The sequence below is a fragment of the Myxine glutinosa genome, chromosome 1 (assembly GCF_964187855.1).
Source record: "Myxine glutinosa chromosome 1, kmMyxGlut1.1, whole genome shotgun sequence".
Taxonomy (NCBI): domain Eukaryota; kingdom Metazoa; phylum Chordata; class Myxini; order Myxiniformes; family Myxinidae; genus Myxine; species Myxine glutinosa.
The window spans coordinates 400,950,423-400,965,422 of NC_136261.1; the positions used below are offsets into that span (position 1 = coordinate 400,950,423).

Here is a 15,000-nt window from a genome sequence, read left to right on the forward strand (position 1 = left end):
AGAGCAGCGAGCTATCACGTGTGCCGAACGTGGCGAACAGACTCTGCCTCGGACGGCACATTTGAGAGTGTATTCATTTATTTCACGTTGGCAAACTATGTTGGCGTTAAACTATGTTTTAAAACTAATTAAAACTAATTTGCGATTCATCGTAACTGCGATATGCGACCTTCCGGACAGTCAAATGAGGACGTCACTTCCGGACTTACGGATAGTCATAGTGACGACGTACTGATGCTGAACGTGGCGAGCAGACGCTGCCTCGGACGGCACATTTGAGAGCGTATTCATTTATTTGACGTTGCAATCTGTGTTGATTGTTGTAAGGTACGATCGATTGTAGTACACGTTTATAATAACTCTGCCGATACAGGCCCGATTAACTGCAGCGCCATCCGAGCTGCGGCGTCGGGACGATACATTCATTGTACGGTCACATCACGCACTTACGGGCACGCCCATGGGCCCATGGGCACGCCCATGCATGCATGGGCGAAGACATTTTTTTTTTTTTTTGGGCAAGGAACGGGCACCCACGTACGGGCACGTCCTAGTATATATAAACATAGGGCCTATACCCCTGGCGCTCACCTGGTGGAATAAATGGTATACTGCACTGACTGAAGATATTTTAGACCACTTTCAATGGTTGCCAGAAGAAAGAGCAGCATCATGTAGAATTATACTAACGTAATTATAGACTTTAAACAAACAAAACAAAAAAATACCTATTTTGGGGGCAACCCCCCCCTCCCTCCCCCAACCCCATATACCTCCTCAGACCCCAATTTTTCTATTGCCTTGAACAAAAATTGGTACTTCACGGGTGATTAAGGTTGTGGTGAAGTTTCATGGAAATTGCGTGTATAGTTTCAGAAAAGAAAGGAAATACCTACTTTGGGGGGTCAAACCTGGACCCACTTTACCCAACCCCCCCAACCCCCGTAGACCCCCTTAGACTTTGATTTTCTTAGTGCCGTGAACAAACTTTGGTACATCGCAGGTGATGAAGTTTGTGGTCAAGTTTCACCGAAATTGTGTGTGTAGTTTCAGCGTAAAAAGCAAATACCTATTTGGGGGGGAGGGGGGGGTCAATGCTGGGCACACTTTGACCCCCCCACCTGTAGACCCCGAAAGGGGCAGATTTTTTGAATGCCGTGAACAAACTTTAGTACCGCATGGGTGGTGAAGGTTGTGGTGACGTTTCATCAAAATCGTGTGTGTAGTTTCAGAGGAAAAAGCTAAGTGCTATTTTGGGGTTGGGGGGGGGGGGGGGGGGGAGTCAAAAAACCTGGATCCACTTTGAACCCGGTAAACCCCCTTAGACCCCGATATATATATTTTTAATGCCATCAACAAACTTTAGTTACAACACAACAAATATCATTTGTGCCAAATTTAGTCGCAATCCCATCAGCGGTTTCGAAGAAGTTGCAAGTGTTTACGGACTGACCGACGGACTGATGGACGGACACCACCCCCCCCCCCCCCGTAGACCCTCCCTGCCCGGTTGCTCCTTTCTCCATCAGTTCTACAGACATCCGAACTTCAGTACTAGATATATGCGGACTTGCACTACTGACCTGAGTTGTCTGGTCGTTGTCGTCGATGGGCGATCCCTGGTCGAACTCCCCATTTGCAAATTCTTTGAAAATATCCCGCAGAGTCTGGGTTCCGTCGATCACCGTACTAACCGTATCGAACACCGTACTAACCGTATCGAACACCGTACTAACCGTATCGAACACCGTATCGAACACCGTACTAACCGTATCGAACACCGTATCGAACACCGTACTAACCGTATCGAACACCGTACTAACCGTATCGAACACCGTACTAACCGTATCGAACACCGTACTAACCGTATCGAACACCGTACTAACCGTATCGAACACCGTACTAACCGTATCGAACACCGTACTAACCGTATCGAACACCGTACTAACCGTATCGAACACCGTACTAACCGTATCGAACACCGTACCGAACACCGTACCATGGCTTCAAAACCCTTCTGCCAGCGTTGCGGATGCATACACAAATAATAATAATAATAATAATACATTTATTTTGTATAGCGCTTTTCCAGAAGCCCAAAGGCGCTTTGACAGAGTGGTATTCACACCCCTTGACTTTTTTCACATTTTCTTGTTACAGCCTGAATTTAAAATGGATTAAATTAAGTTTTTTGTTTTTTTTGTCACCGGTCTACACATGGCGCCCCATTATGTCAAAGTGTTTTTTTTTGGTTTTTTTTAGAAACTTTTATAAAATAATTAAAAATGAAAAGCTGAAATGTCTTGAGTCAATAAGTATTCAACCCCTTTGCTAGGGCACTCCAAATCACATTCGCTGAGCGTGCGATGCGGCATGAGCAAGCGTACTTAGACAGGATCGATTTAATTTGCGTGAGTGGTTGGCCGAAAGGGGACCACAACATTTTTGATTCGATTTTAGATTAGAACTGATGAGATTTTGGCATCAAGAGGTCAAAGGTCAGAGTCTGCAATAGCTTTTCGTTACCGCAGTAACTTGAGAACGACTGGAGGGAACCAAGTCAAACTTTGTACAAGTATGTATAATGATGCAAATATGAAATTAGACTATGGGGTCAAGAGGTCAAAGGTTACATTCGGTAAAAGTTCTGTTGCCGTGCTAACTAACTTGTGAACCAGTAATGGGATTCTAACCAAACTTGGTATAAGTACAGTACATACAATGATGAACTGGTTAGATTTCAGCATAAAATGCCAAAGGTCAGAGGTCATATCAGGTAAAACTGTGTTACTTGAGCACAGCTGAAGGGATATATATATATATATTTTGGATACAAGATCGAGGCTCGTGTAAGAGCTAACATTAATGAATAAAAATGAATGACAAAAACAAAAAACAAAAAAACAAAACAAACGGACATATAAGATGAAATAAAGGGAGCGGGAGACAAGATGGGGAGAGGGGGAAGCACACAAGTACAACATTTGGGAGCAGGGACATCGGGAGATCTGTGGGAGGTAGAGGGCTTGGGGGGAGGGAGGCGTGGGAAGGGGTGGGGGGTGGGAGAGGTAGGAAAACACATGGATTTAAATGAAACTTGCTACAAGTATGTATAATGATGTAATAATGTGGACAGAGGCACATATGTCGACATCGCAACGTCGAAGAGTGCCGCTCTAGTTGGCTCACCTGAAACGAAGTTCAGGGGAGCTTATGCGATGTCCGCATTGTCCATCTGTCAGTCCGCCCCATAAAATAGGTATTTGTACTCCCGCCAGGAGTAATGCATCGAGTGTGTGTGTGTGTGTGTGTGTGTGTGTGTGTGTGTGTGTGTGTGTGTGTGTGTGTGTGTGTGTGTGTGTGTGTGTGTGTGTGTGTGTGGTTCGTGAACAAGATATCTGGAAAAGTTCTGAACGGATTTGGATGAAAGTTTGTGGGATGATTGCCCTTGGGATAAGGAAGAATTGATTATTTTTTGGTGAAGCTCAGGATATTATTCCAGATCCAGGAATTTTTTTGGGGGAATTTTTTGTCCCCCGTCGCACAGCGGAGCGAAAGGGGGACTATGGCTTTCCCCTCCGTCCGTCCGTCCGTGCGTGCATGCGGGCGTGCGTGCAGGCGTGCGTGCATGCGTAAGCGAAGGACCGCATTCGAATTTGGTGTGTGGATGCAACCCACGGCAAAATCCAAGATGGCCGCCGCCATGTATGTCTGATGCCATGTATGTCTGAACTTTGTAACCTGAATATCTTGAAAAATAAGCGAAGTACCAACTTCTAATCTGGTGTGTGGGTGTATCTCGGCATAAGGAAGAACGCTATTGAAAATTGGGTCGCCACGCCAAAATCCAAGATGGCCGCCTTGCGTCTTCCACTTTGTCAATCACATCACTTCACCGACGGTGGACCGAGGCGTAACACTTGTTTTTTCTGTTTTACTGCATTAAAGCTTTTATTCTTATTCTTAAATGATGTTTTTATCCTCTAACTCCGACATCTATCTATAATTCCAGCAATCTCTGTGTGTCTGTGTGTCTGTGTGTCTGTGTGTCTGTGACCGCTGTTTCTCGACAACCACGGGTCCGATATACTTTAAACTTGCCAGGTATATTGCTGGGGACCCGAGGATGTGCCTTTTCAAGGTTTTAAATTAATCGGACAAGTACTTACCGAGCTATGTCCAAAAAACGCTTCAACCAATCAGAGAGCAGCGAGCTATCACGTGTGCCGAACGTGGCGATCAGACTCTGCCTCGGACGGCACATTTGACAGCGTATTCATTTATTTCACGTTGGAAAACTATGTTGCCGTTAAACTATGTTTTAAAACGAATTCAAACTGCGATTAAATTAAAACGATTCATCGTAACTGCGATTTGCGAACTTCCGGACAGTGACGACTTCATTTCCGGCAGCCAATCACAGAACGCTTTGTTGCGTAGGCGTGGCCGATGTGAGACGAGCGGAGCTGAGCGCGTTACGAGCTGACCGCCATTACGGTACGTAATTCGATTTCTTATGCGCATTATTTCTCCCAATTCAGTCAGAGCGAAGGGCGGAAGCGAAGAGCGTTGTTTTTTTTGTTTACGGGCGTACGGGCGGGGTAGAGCGTACGGGTAGCGTTTTTTTTTTTTTTTGGCAAGGAACGGGCACCCACGTACGGGCAATGCCCTAGTCTATCTATAATTCCAGTAATCTCTGTACGTTTGTACGTCTGTTTGTCTGTGACCGCTGTTTCTCGACAACCACGGGTCCGATATACTTTTAACTTGCCAGGTATATTGCTGGGGACCCGAGGATGTGCCTTTTCAAGGTTTCATATTAATCGGACAATTACTTACCGAGCTATGTCCAAAAAACGATTCAACCAATCAGAGAGCAGCGAACGATCGCGTGTGCCGAACGTGGAGGACACACTCTGCCTCGGATGGCACATTTGAGAGCGTATTCATTTATTTCACGTTTGCAAACTATGTTGGCGTTAAACTATGTTTTAAAACTAATAAAACCGAATTTGCGATTCATTCGCTTTCCTGCGCGTTTGTGCACGCGATGGCGATTTCTTTACCAAACTCCGGAAGCCGTTCGCTTTGGACCAAACCATTGCATGTAAATAGAGGGGGGGGGATTGTCACCGTACTCGCAAGCCGTTCGCTTTGGACCAAACCATTTCATGTAAATAGAGGGGGGGGGGATATAATTTTAGATATAGATATAGTACGGGCAATGCCCTAGTATATCAAAATTAATTATCTGACAGTTAGGGCTTACTTTCTTTTTCATTTATTGTTTTGGGGAGAGGGGATGTTAAACAAAACGTACTATTCCAACTTGACCCACGGCGGGAGTATGCGCTCTACTGAGTGCCGTTCGAGTTGTTTGTTTGTTTATTACTCCCACTACGGAGTAATGCATTCGATTGTGTGTGTGTGTGTGTGTGTGTGTGTGTGTGTGTGTGTGTGTGTGTGTGTGTGTGTGTGTGTGTGTGTGTGTGTGTGTGTGTGTGTGTGTGTGTGTGTGTGTGTGTGTGTGTGCGTGCGCGTGTTTTTTCGTGTGTTTGTGAACAAGATATCTGGAAAAGTTCTGAACGGATTTGGATGAAAGTTGGTGGGATGATTGCCCTTGGGATAAGGAACAATTGATTAGTTTTTGGTGAAGCTCAGGATATTATTCTGGATCCAGGAATTTTTTGAAGGATTTTTTTACCATTGGAAGATAGGGCTCATTTGTTTTTAACATTATCTTCTATATATTCTATATTTAACATTGTGATATGAAAATAGTTTTCATATTTGTTGTAAATATAGTTTAAACTCGTGGTTATGCGTTAGAGCGGTGTATATTTTTTAGCAGCGTCGTCTTCAATGTTCATTTTTTTTTCTTTCTAATAAAGACATATTCTGTCATTTTAAAACCATCAAAGTGTGTATTCGGTTTCCCCGTTTCATAAAATGTATCGGTTGATACGTATAATGCTTTAAAACAGTTTTTTTTGTTTTTTTGGGGTTTTTTTTTTTACCTCAGAAGAGATATCAATATTTACCTCAGCGAATGTCAATTGCGGTGTCAGTATTTGATGAACTTATAAAGACTTAGGTGACTTATAAGTGTGACAAGCATGTGCACGGGATTCTTCCCAGAAGAATGAGTGGTCGAATTGGCTTGCACGATTTAAAATGAGCGAGTTTTGTTTTGACGTTTGGGCCAGTTTTACATGTTGTATCCCTAAGGAATGAAACGAACGTTTTTCCTGGCTCACAATTTTATTTGAAGTCACACGTGCCTCAAAATACACTCACCTATATAGAATTGAACGCTGAATCCGAAAATGTAAGTGAAATTGCCTTGTTTTTTTTTTAACATTATCTTTTTATATATATATATATATATATATATATATATATATATATATATATATATATATATATATATATATATATATATATATATCTGTGCAGTGTCTGTCTTGTGTTGTCTTGTCTTGTGTTGTCGCTGAACTACTCCCTCAAACTTTTGTGAAATCGTACTATTCCAACTTGACCCACGGCGGGAGTATGCGCTCTACTGAGTGGCGTTCCAGTTTTTTTTGGTAATATACCAAAATAGGTATGTTTTTTTGGAAACTACCAAAATAGGTATTTTTTTCGTTTGTTTGTTTATTTTTTTTGTAAAATACCAAAATAGTTTTTTTTTTTGGAAACTACCAAAATAGGTATTTTTGTTTGTTTGCTTGTTTATTTTTTTTGTAATATACCAAAATAGGTATTTTTTGGGGAAACTACCAAAATAGGTATTTTTGTTTGTTTGTTTCTTTTTTTGGTAATATACCAAAATAGGTATTTTTTGGGGAAACTACCAAAATAGGTATTTTTGTTTGTTTGTTTATTTTTTTTGTAATATACCAAAATAGGTATTTTTTGGGGAAACTACCAAAATAGGTATTTTTGTTTGTTTGTTTTTATTTTTTTTGTAATATACCAAAATAGGTATTTTTTTGGAAACTACCAAAATAGGTATTTTTGTGTTTGTTTGTTTATTTTTTTTGTAATATACCAAAATAGGTATTTTTTGGGGAAACTACCAAAATAGGTATTTTTTTGGAAACTACCAAAATAGGTATTTTTGGGGGAAACTACCAAAATAGGTATTTTTTTTGGAAACTACCAAAATAGGTATTTTTTTCTTTGTTTAAAGTCATGATTATGATAGTATGTTTCTACATGCTGCCCTATCTTCTAGCAACCATTGAAATTGGTTTAAAATACCCTTAGTCGGTGCAGTTTACTGTTTATTCTACCAGGTGGGCGCCACGGGTATTGCCCCTCTATGTTTAAAAAAAAAGTCATTATATTGACTTTTAAGCAATTAACAAAGAACTAAATGTGGTACTTAATTGTAAACTTTTTGAAGTACAGTATTTTGTCAGTTTAAAAAGCAAACCCGACAGGTACCACCCCTAAAAATTCCAGAAAACCGTGATAGTCATGACGTCATCTGCGTGACGTAATCGAGGAAAAGGCTGTCTCTGCCCACAATGGGTAATGGCCGCACAACTCGCTTCAGACTCTTCAGAAAGTGCATTTGATGAAGATTTTTCTGATCACGAATCTTCTGATTACGACGGTAGTCAAAATCATTATGCAGAAGGTGTTGCCAGGTGGTACATGTATGAACCTGAGGTGGAAATTGGAAATGACGTTGCTCATGAAATACCTGGTGTTCACAATCGGGATGACGTCGAAGAAAGACTCGGCAATAACAAATGGTCGGGTAGTAAAGCAACGAGCTACAACGTGGTAAATGTAGAGTTTAGTGGTATTTTGATTTAACACTTCACTGTAATTGTTGTAGTAACTCCAACGGGCACTCGGTAGAGAGCATACCTCCGGGGAAACAGTACTAAACGTATTTGCATAAATATACATTGATGCCGATATCATTAATTTATTGAATATACAACAACAACAACAACAACATGCATTTTAAGGCCATTTTCCCTGCTAGAGCGGGGGTTAGCCTTGCGGTCCCCATGACAATCTTCTCCATTTTGCCCTATTTTCTGCATCTCTCCCTGTTAACCCCCTTACCCGCATTTCTTCTTCCACCATCTTTAGCCAAGTCTTTCTCGGTTTTCCCCGTCCTCGACTTCCTTCTACATTCATTTCCATCACTCTTCTCAACCAGTCACTTTCATCCTTCCTCAACACATGACCGAACCATCTCAACCTGTTTCTCTTCACAGCATCAATCACAGGCTCTATTCCCATCATTTTTCGCAATTCATCATTTGGCTTCCTCTCTCTCAACGATACTCCGCACATCCACCGAACCATTCGCATTTCCACCCTTTCCAACCTGTAACACTCCGTATAATGCTTGGACATATACCCCCACCCCTGTAACACTCTCTACAATGCTTGGACATACACCCCCACCCCTGTAACACATACACCCCCACCCCTGTAACATATACCCCACCCCTGTAACACTCTCTATAATGCTTGGACATACACCCCCACCCCTGTAACACTGTGTAATGCTTGGACATACACTTCCACCCCTGTAACACTCCATATAATATAATGCTTGGACATACACCCCCACCCCTGTAACACATACACCCCCACCCCTGTAACATATACCCCACCCCTGTAACACTCTCTACAATGCTTGGACATACACCCCCACCCCTGTAACACATACACCCCCACCCCTGTAACATATACCCCACCCCTGTAACACTCTCTATAATGCTTGGACATACACCCCCACCCCTGTAACACTGTGTAATGCTTGGACATACACTTCCACCCCTGTAACACTCCATATAATATAATGCTTGGACATACACCCCCACCCCTGTAACACATACACCCCCACCCCTGTAACATATACCCCACCCCTGTAACACTCTCTATAATGCTTGGACATACACCCCCACCCCTGTAACACTGTGTAATGCTTGGACATACACTTCCACCCCTGTAACACTCCATATAATGCTTGGACATACACCCCCACCCCTGTAACACATACACCCCCACCCCTGTAACATATACCCCACCCCTGTAACACTCCATATAATGCTTGGACATACACCCCCACCCCTGTAACACTGTGTAATGCTTGGACATACACTTCCACCCCTGTAACACTCCATATAATGCTTGGACATACACCCCCACCCCTGTAACACTGTGTAATGCTTGGACATACACCCCCACCCCTGTAACACTGTGTAATGCTTGGACATACACCCCCACCCCTGTAACACTCCATATAATGCTTGGACATACACCCCCACCCCTGTAACACTGTGTAATGCTTGGACATACACCTCCACCCCTGTAACACTCCATATAATGCTTGGACATACACCCCCACCCCTGTAACACTCCGTATAATGCTTGGACATACACCCCAACCCCTGTAACACTCCGTATAATGCTTGGACATACACTTCCACCCGTGTAACACTCAATATAATGCTTGGACATACACCCCCACCCCTGTAACACTCCGAATAATGCTTGGACATACACTTCCACCCCTGTAACACTCTGTATACTGCTTGGACACACACCCCCGCCCCTGTAACACTCCTTAGAATGCTTGGACATATACCCCCACCCCTGTAACACTCCGTATAATGCTTGGACATACACTTCCACCCCTGTAACACTCTGTATACTGCTTGGACACGCACCCCCGCCCCTGTAACACTCCTTAGAATGCTTGGACATATACCCCCACCCCTGTAACACTCCGTATAATGCTTGATCATACACCCCCACCCCTGTAACACTCCATATAATGCTTGGACATACACCGCCACCCCTGTAACACTCCGTATAATGCTTGGACATACAACCCAACCCCTGAAACACTCCGTATAATGCTTGGACATGCACCCCCACACCTGTAACACACCGTATAATGCTTGGACATACACTTCCACCCGTGTAACACTCCATATAATGCTTGGACATACACCCCCACCCCTGTAACACTCCGTATAATGCTTGGACATACACCCCCACCCCTGTAACACCCCTTATAATGCTTGAACATACACCCCCACCTCCTAACACTCTGTGTAATGCTTGGACATGCACCCCCACCCCTGTAACACTCCGTATAATGCTTGGACATGTACCCCCACCCCTGTAACACTCCGTATAATGCTTGGACATACACCCCCACCCCCTGTAACACTCCGTATAATGCTTGGACATACACCCCTACCCCCTGTACCACTCCGTATAATGCTTGGACATACACCCCCACCCCCTGTACCACTCCGTATAATGCTTGGACATACACCCCCACCCCCTGTAACACTCCGTATAATGCTTGGACATACACCCCCACCCCCTGTACCACTCCGTATAATGCTTGGACATACACCCCCACCCCCTGTACCACTCCGTATAATGCTTGGACATACACCCCCACCCCCTGTAACACTCTGTGTACTGCTTGGACATACACCCCCACCCCCTGTACCACTCCGTATAATGCTTGGACATACACCCCCACCCTCTGTAACACTCTGTGTACTGCTTGGACATACACCCCCACCCCCTGTACCACTCCGTATAATGCTTGGACATACACCCCCACCCTCTGTAACACTCTGTGTACTGCTTGGACATACACCCCCACCCCCTGTACCATTCCGTATAATGCTTGGACATACACCCCCACCCCCTGTACCACTCCGTATAATGCTTGGACATACACCCCCACCCCCTGTAACACTCTGTGTACTGCTTGGACATACACCCCCACCCCCTGTACCACTCCGTATAATGCTTGGACATACACCCCCACCCCCTGTAACACTCTGTGTACTGCTTGGACATACACCCCCACCTCCTGTACCACTCCGTATAATGCTTGGACATACACGCACGGGATCGCTTGGGATGTTACTCGTTTCAATTTCCGCATTCCAATCTGGGAATACAGGCCGGTGTCGTATCAATAATCTTCAAAATGGGCGCTGCTATTGTAGCTTGAAGCAGTTGGACCATGGCGCCAGGGCACTTTCCTCTGGTCATTTTCACCTTGGCTCTCCATATTTTCCTTACAGCTGGATATTTTGGGAAAACATGGGCTCACACCATCATCTCTCGTTGTGTTGCTATAACCAGGAACAATGCGTGCAGCTGGCTTTCTGAGTACTTTTTCATAGTTCAGAGCGTTTGTCGGATGCACGTAAACACGACTCCCACAGCAAAAGTATCCTCGAGATGACGTGGCGGGTCACGTGATAGATGACCTCATCAAACTGCCGTTTTATTGGGGGGGGGGGGGGGGGGGAATCAAGTGTAAAATGACACCAAAAAACAATATCTTCCTTCCAAGATATTTATTCATTAAGACTCGAAGTGAAGCCATTTCTATTCATTAAACCAAACATGATTCTCTGTATCTGTGGACCTTTAAAGACCTTCCTCCATAACTCCAAAACTACCTGTCACTTCACTGACTGGAATATAAATAAAGACAGGGGGAGAGGGAGAGGAGGGAGGGGACAAGGAGGGAGTGGACGAGGTGGGGTGGGGAGCTGGGGGAGGGGGCGGAGGAAAGTGACGCCTCACCAAACGCCACGAAACACTTCGCGAGGAGGGGCGTGGGGGAGGGAGAGAGATAGAGAGGGAGAAGAGAAAGAGAAGAGAAAGAGGAGGGGTGGGAGGCGAAGGTACGATGCTGGGGGGGGGGGGGGGGGGAGAGAAAGGGAGGCAGGGAGAGTGAAGGGGGAAGAGTGGGGTGGGAAGGGGAGAGTGAGCTGTTGTGAGGAGGGTGCAAAAAAAAAAAAAAAAAAAAAAAAAAGTGCAGGCCCACAACTGCGAAGCCAGCACCTCTCTCTCCTCTCTCTCTACCCCAAAGCCAGATCCTCGGAGGTGGGAGACAAAAGAAGCAGACAAGTGAGTAAGGTGGTAAGGGCGCAAAAGTGCACGCAATACAAGATGATGCACACTGGGGGCACATGGGAACCAGGTGAGACAGGTACGTTCCTACCGTATGCCCCCCCCCCCCCCACCAGGTAACCTACATGGCCCCTCCCTTACCCCTTACTGTATCCACGTCTTCCCCGTTCCTCCCATAAACCAAATTCGTCTTCTCTCCCTCCTAACCAATCAAATTTGCCATTTTCAACTCTCATCAAAATTTGCCATCTCCAACTCAACATCATAATTTGCCATTACCAATTCATCATCAGTCCCTCCTAGGGAGGGAGAGATGGAATCACCCCAATGTCTCATCCACGTCGCGATGCATCTCACAAATCCTCACAGCAATTCTCATTTCTGCAACACAAACAAAGAAAACACAGGTGTGGAGTCATCATCATCACCACAGGTAAGTGGCTGCGTATGGTGCGACAGGTTCATCAATCCTAACTATTTCCTAAATGACTTTAACAACTTTACATTACCCGGGGTCTTTCTCCGGCCAAACCATTGGCCCTCTTACCCTATGGGTTCTAAAAACCAATTCCCATTGGCCAAACTGTGGTGCTTTTCAATTTGGGGTCTCACTCCCCCGATTCATCTCCCGGTGCCCTCGCACAATTTCTGGGCTGTGGCGTGTACCTCTCCCAGCGGGTCTACCCACCTGCACACCTCCACCACTGCAGTTGCCTCCGAGCTTACCTGCTCCTTACCCTAACCTAACTACCTGGGGAAGGCCGTCTGGCGCTCTCCCCACTCGGTGCCCTCTCTGGCACGGGGCTGCCCGATCCACACCCGGGATCCTCAGGCACCCACTCACAACTACCGGCTCTCAGAGCCCACCTGCGGCCTCACCTGGCCGACATCCTCACAGTGGTGGAGTGCCCAACCAACTACACACACTAACAGGCTACACGCCCAGCCATTTCCACAACACTAATGCACCCATCCACAACACCATTCTGCAATCGCACCACAAATGCCAATATCCAACCACAATTTACCTATACCCTCTACCTAACACTTACACTACCCGCCCCGGGTACTCGTGAAAGGGGTCCACTCTTCCCCCATCCACACCTTCGCACCATGCACACCACTCCGTACCACTTACTCCAACTCTCTCCACACCCCTGTACTTGCACACCTGTGCTCTCACACCTGGTGCCACCTGCACCCTTCTCTCCCCAAGCGCATTCGCGCTGATCCACACACTCACTACTCATACACTGCTCCACACACCTGTCCAGTTGCACACCTGTGCAATCACACCTGTTCAATCCTCACACAGACGGCATCATCTCAGCTAACTACTCCCTTCTGAAACTTGCGCTTCCCAGTCGTCCCTTTAAACTATTGCGCTCCCACGTCATTATCATCCATACTAATCTACCTGCGTCCCCACTACAGGTATCAGTCACTAACTAAACTTAACGTTACCTAATATCAATCTCTTCTAGATCCCTACAATATAACCTAACCCACCCGGGCTAGTTTTCACTGCCATACACCCCATAATCTAGTGCTCCTTTGCCCCCCCATGGGAAGGGTGGCAGGGATGCCCCCCTTACCCACCGGGCCCATCGCTCACTACCAATTTCGCACATCAAATTTCAACAAATTAAAAATTTGCCAATCTCTACCCATCATCTGCCGATCACTACTGCCAATCCCTTGCCAATCATCAAATTTTGTTTTTCTCCAATTTTGGGTCCAAAACACTAACCTCATCACCCAGTCTACTCACTAATGCCTCTCGGTGCGCCAATCCCTGTCCAAAGCCCGGCTTCGTAAAGCCGAGCAATGAATGTGGGTTGTTTGGTGCCAGCGGCTGGATGCGTCCGGCACTCGGTGCAGGGACGGGGGCTTACCCGGGCCGAGATCCCACGCACCATCTCGGCGTGGAGCCATCCAATGTCCCGATCTCGACCTGCCGGACTGCCTCAACAAAAAGTGGTCGCCATGACGACCCTTTCTATCGGGCTGCCCGCTCCGCCTAGTGGAGCACGGACGCGGCCGTTCAAAGCGAGGCCCAGCACGCACCGAGGGCCCGATTCGGCTATAAGTCGTTCTAAACTCTACCCCGTCTAACGTCGATGCTTCACCTGCATGCTTACACCCCGCAGCCCGTTCCTTGCTCACACATCCAGCCGTTCCCATGCTCCGTGTACCTTTCCTTACACACCCAGGTACCCTCATTCCACTCACAGCCTTGGTCACACACCTGACCACCGAACACTTTGGCACACATTCGTTGGTCGCACACCTCACCAACACACCACTTCGCGCCCCCTCCTCGGTCACCTCCTCTGTGACAATCACAGGTGTGCCCTCATTCGCACACCCAACCACGTGCCTCACCACCAACTCCAGCGTGCATTCCCACTCACGCTCTACCATTCCAGGTGTGCATCCTTCCATCCCAGGTGTACATCCTCGCTCACCTGTCACAACCAGCTCACTCTCCTTGTCACTCTCACTACTCTCACCTCCATTCTTGACTGCGCACTCACCCTTACTCTTGACAGCGCACTCTTTCCTCATGCACCTGTCCGTCACACACTTTTCTCACGCACACTCTCCCGTTACACCCTCTGTAACACTCACCACAGGCGTGCATTCTTCGTTGCCTTTGACAGCGCACTCTTTCCTCATGCACCCGTCCGTTACACACCTTTCTCGCGCACACTCTCCCGTTACACCCTATGTAACACTTACCACACCGCGCTTCCATGTGCTCCCTCGCACACGCACTACGACCGACTCATTCTCGCCAGCACCCTCACTCCTTGGCACGCACTTTTTCCTCACACACCCCAGAGTCGGACTTTCTCGCACACCTCCTCTTTCGCACACCAGACCTGTCGCACACTTCACCAACGGCCTCTCACGAACACCCGGGTCCATCTCGACCCCCAAGCTTCTTAAATCCCCTGGCGCATCATACGCACGACCATATTGGTCACCACTTACACCGGGTCTTCTTCCTCTTCGCTTCTCCTCCATCACCTGCGAATCCCTCATCCGGTTAATGAGCACATC

At 46.3% G+C, this 15,000-nt stretch overlaps 1 protein-coding gene across 1 annotated transcript in view; it reads left to right on the forward strand.

Annotated features, from left to right (window-relative positions):
* The window catches only part of LOC137416931 (uncharacterized), a 24,903-nt gene that overhangs the window by 1,421 nt on the left and 8,482 nt on the right, over window positions 1-15,000 (forward strand). The gene's annotated exons all lie outside the window — the stretch shown is intronic.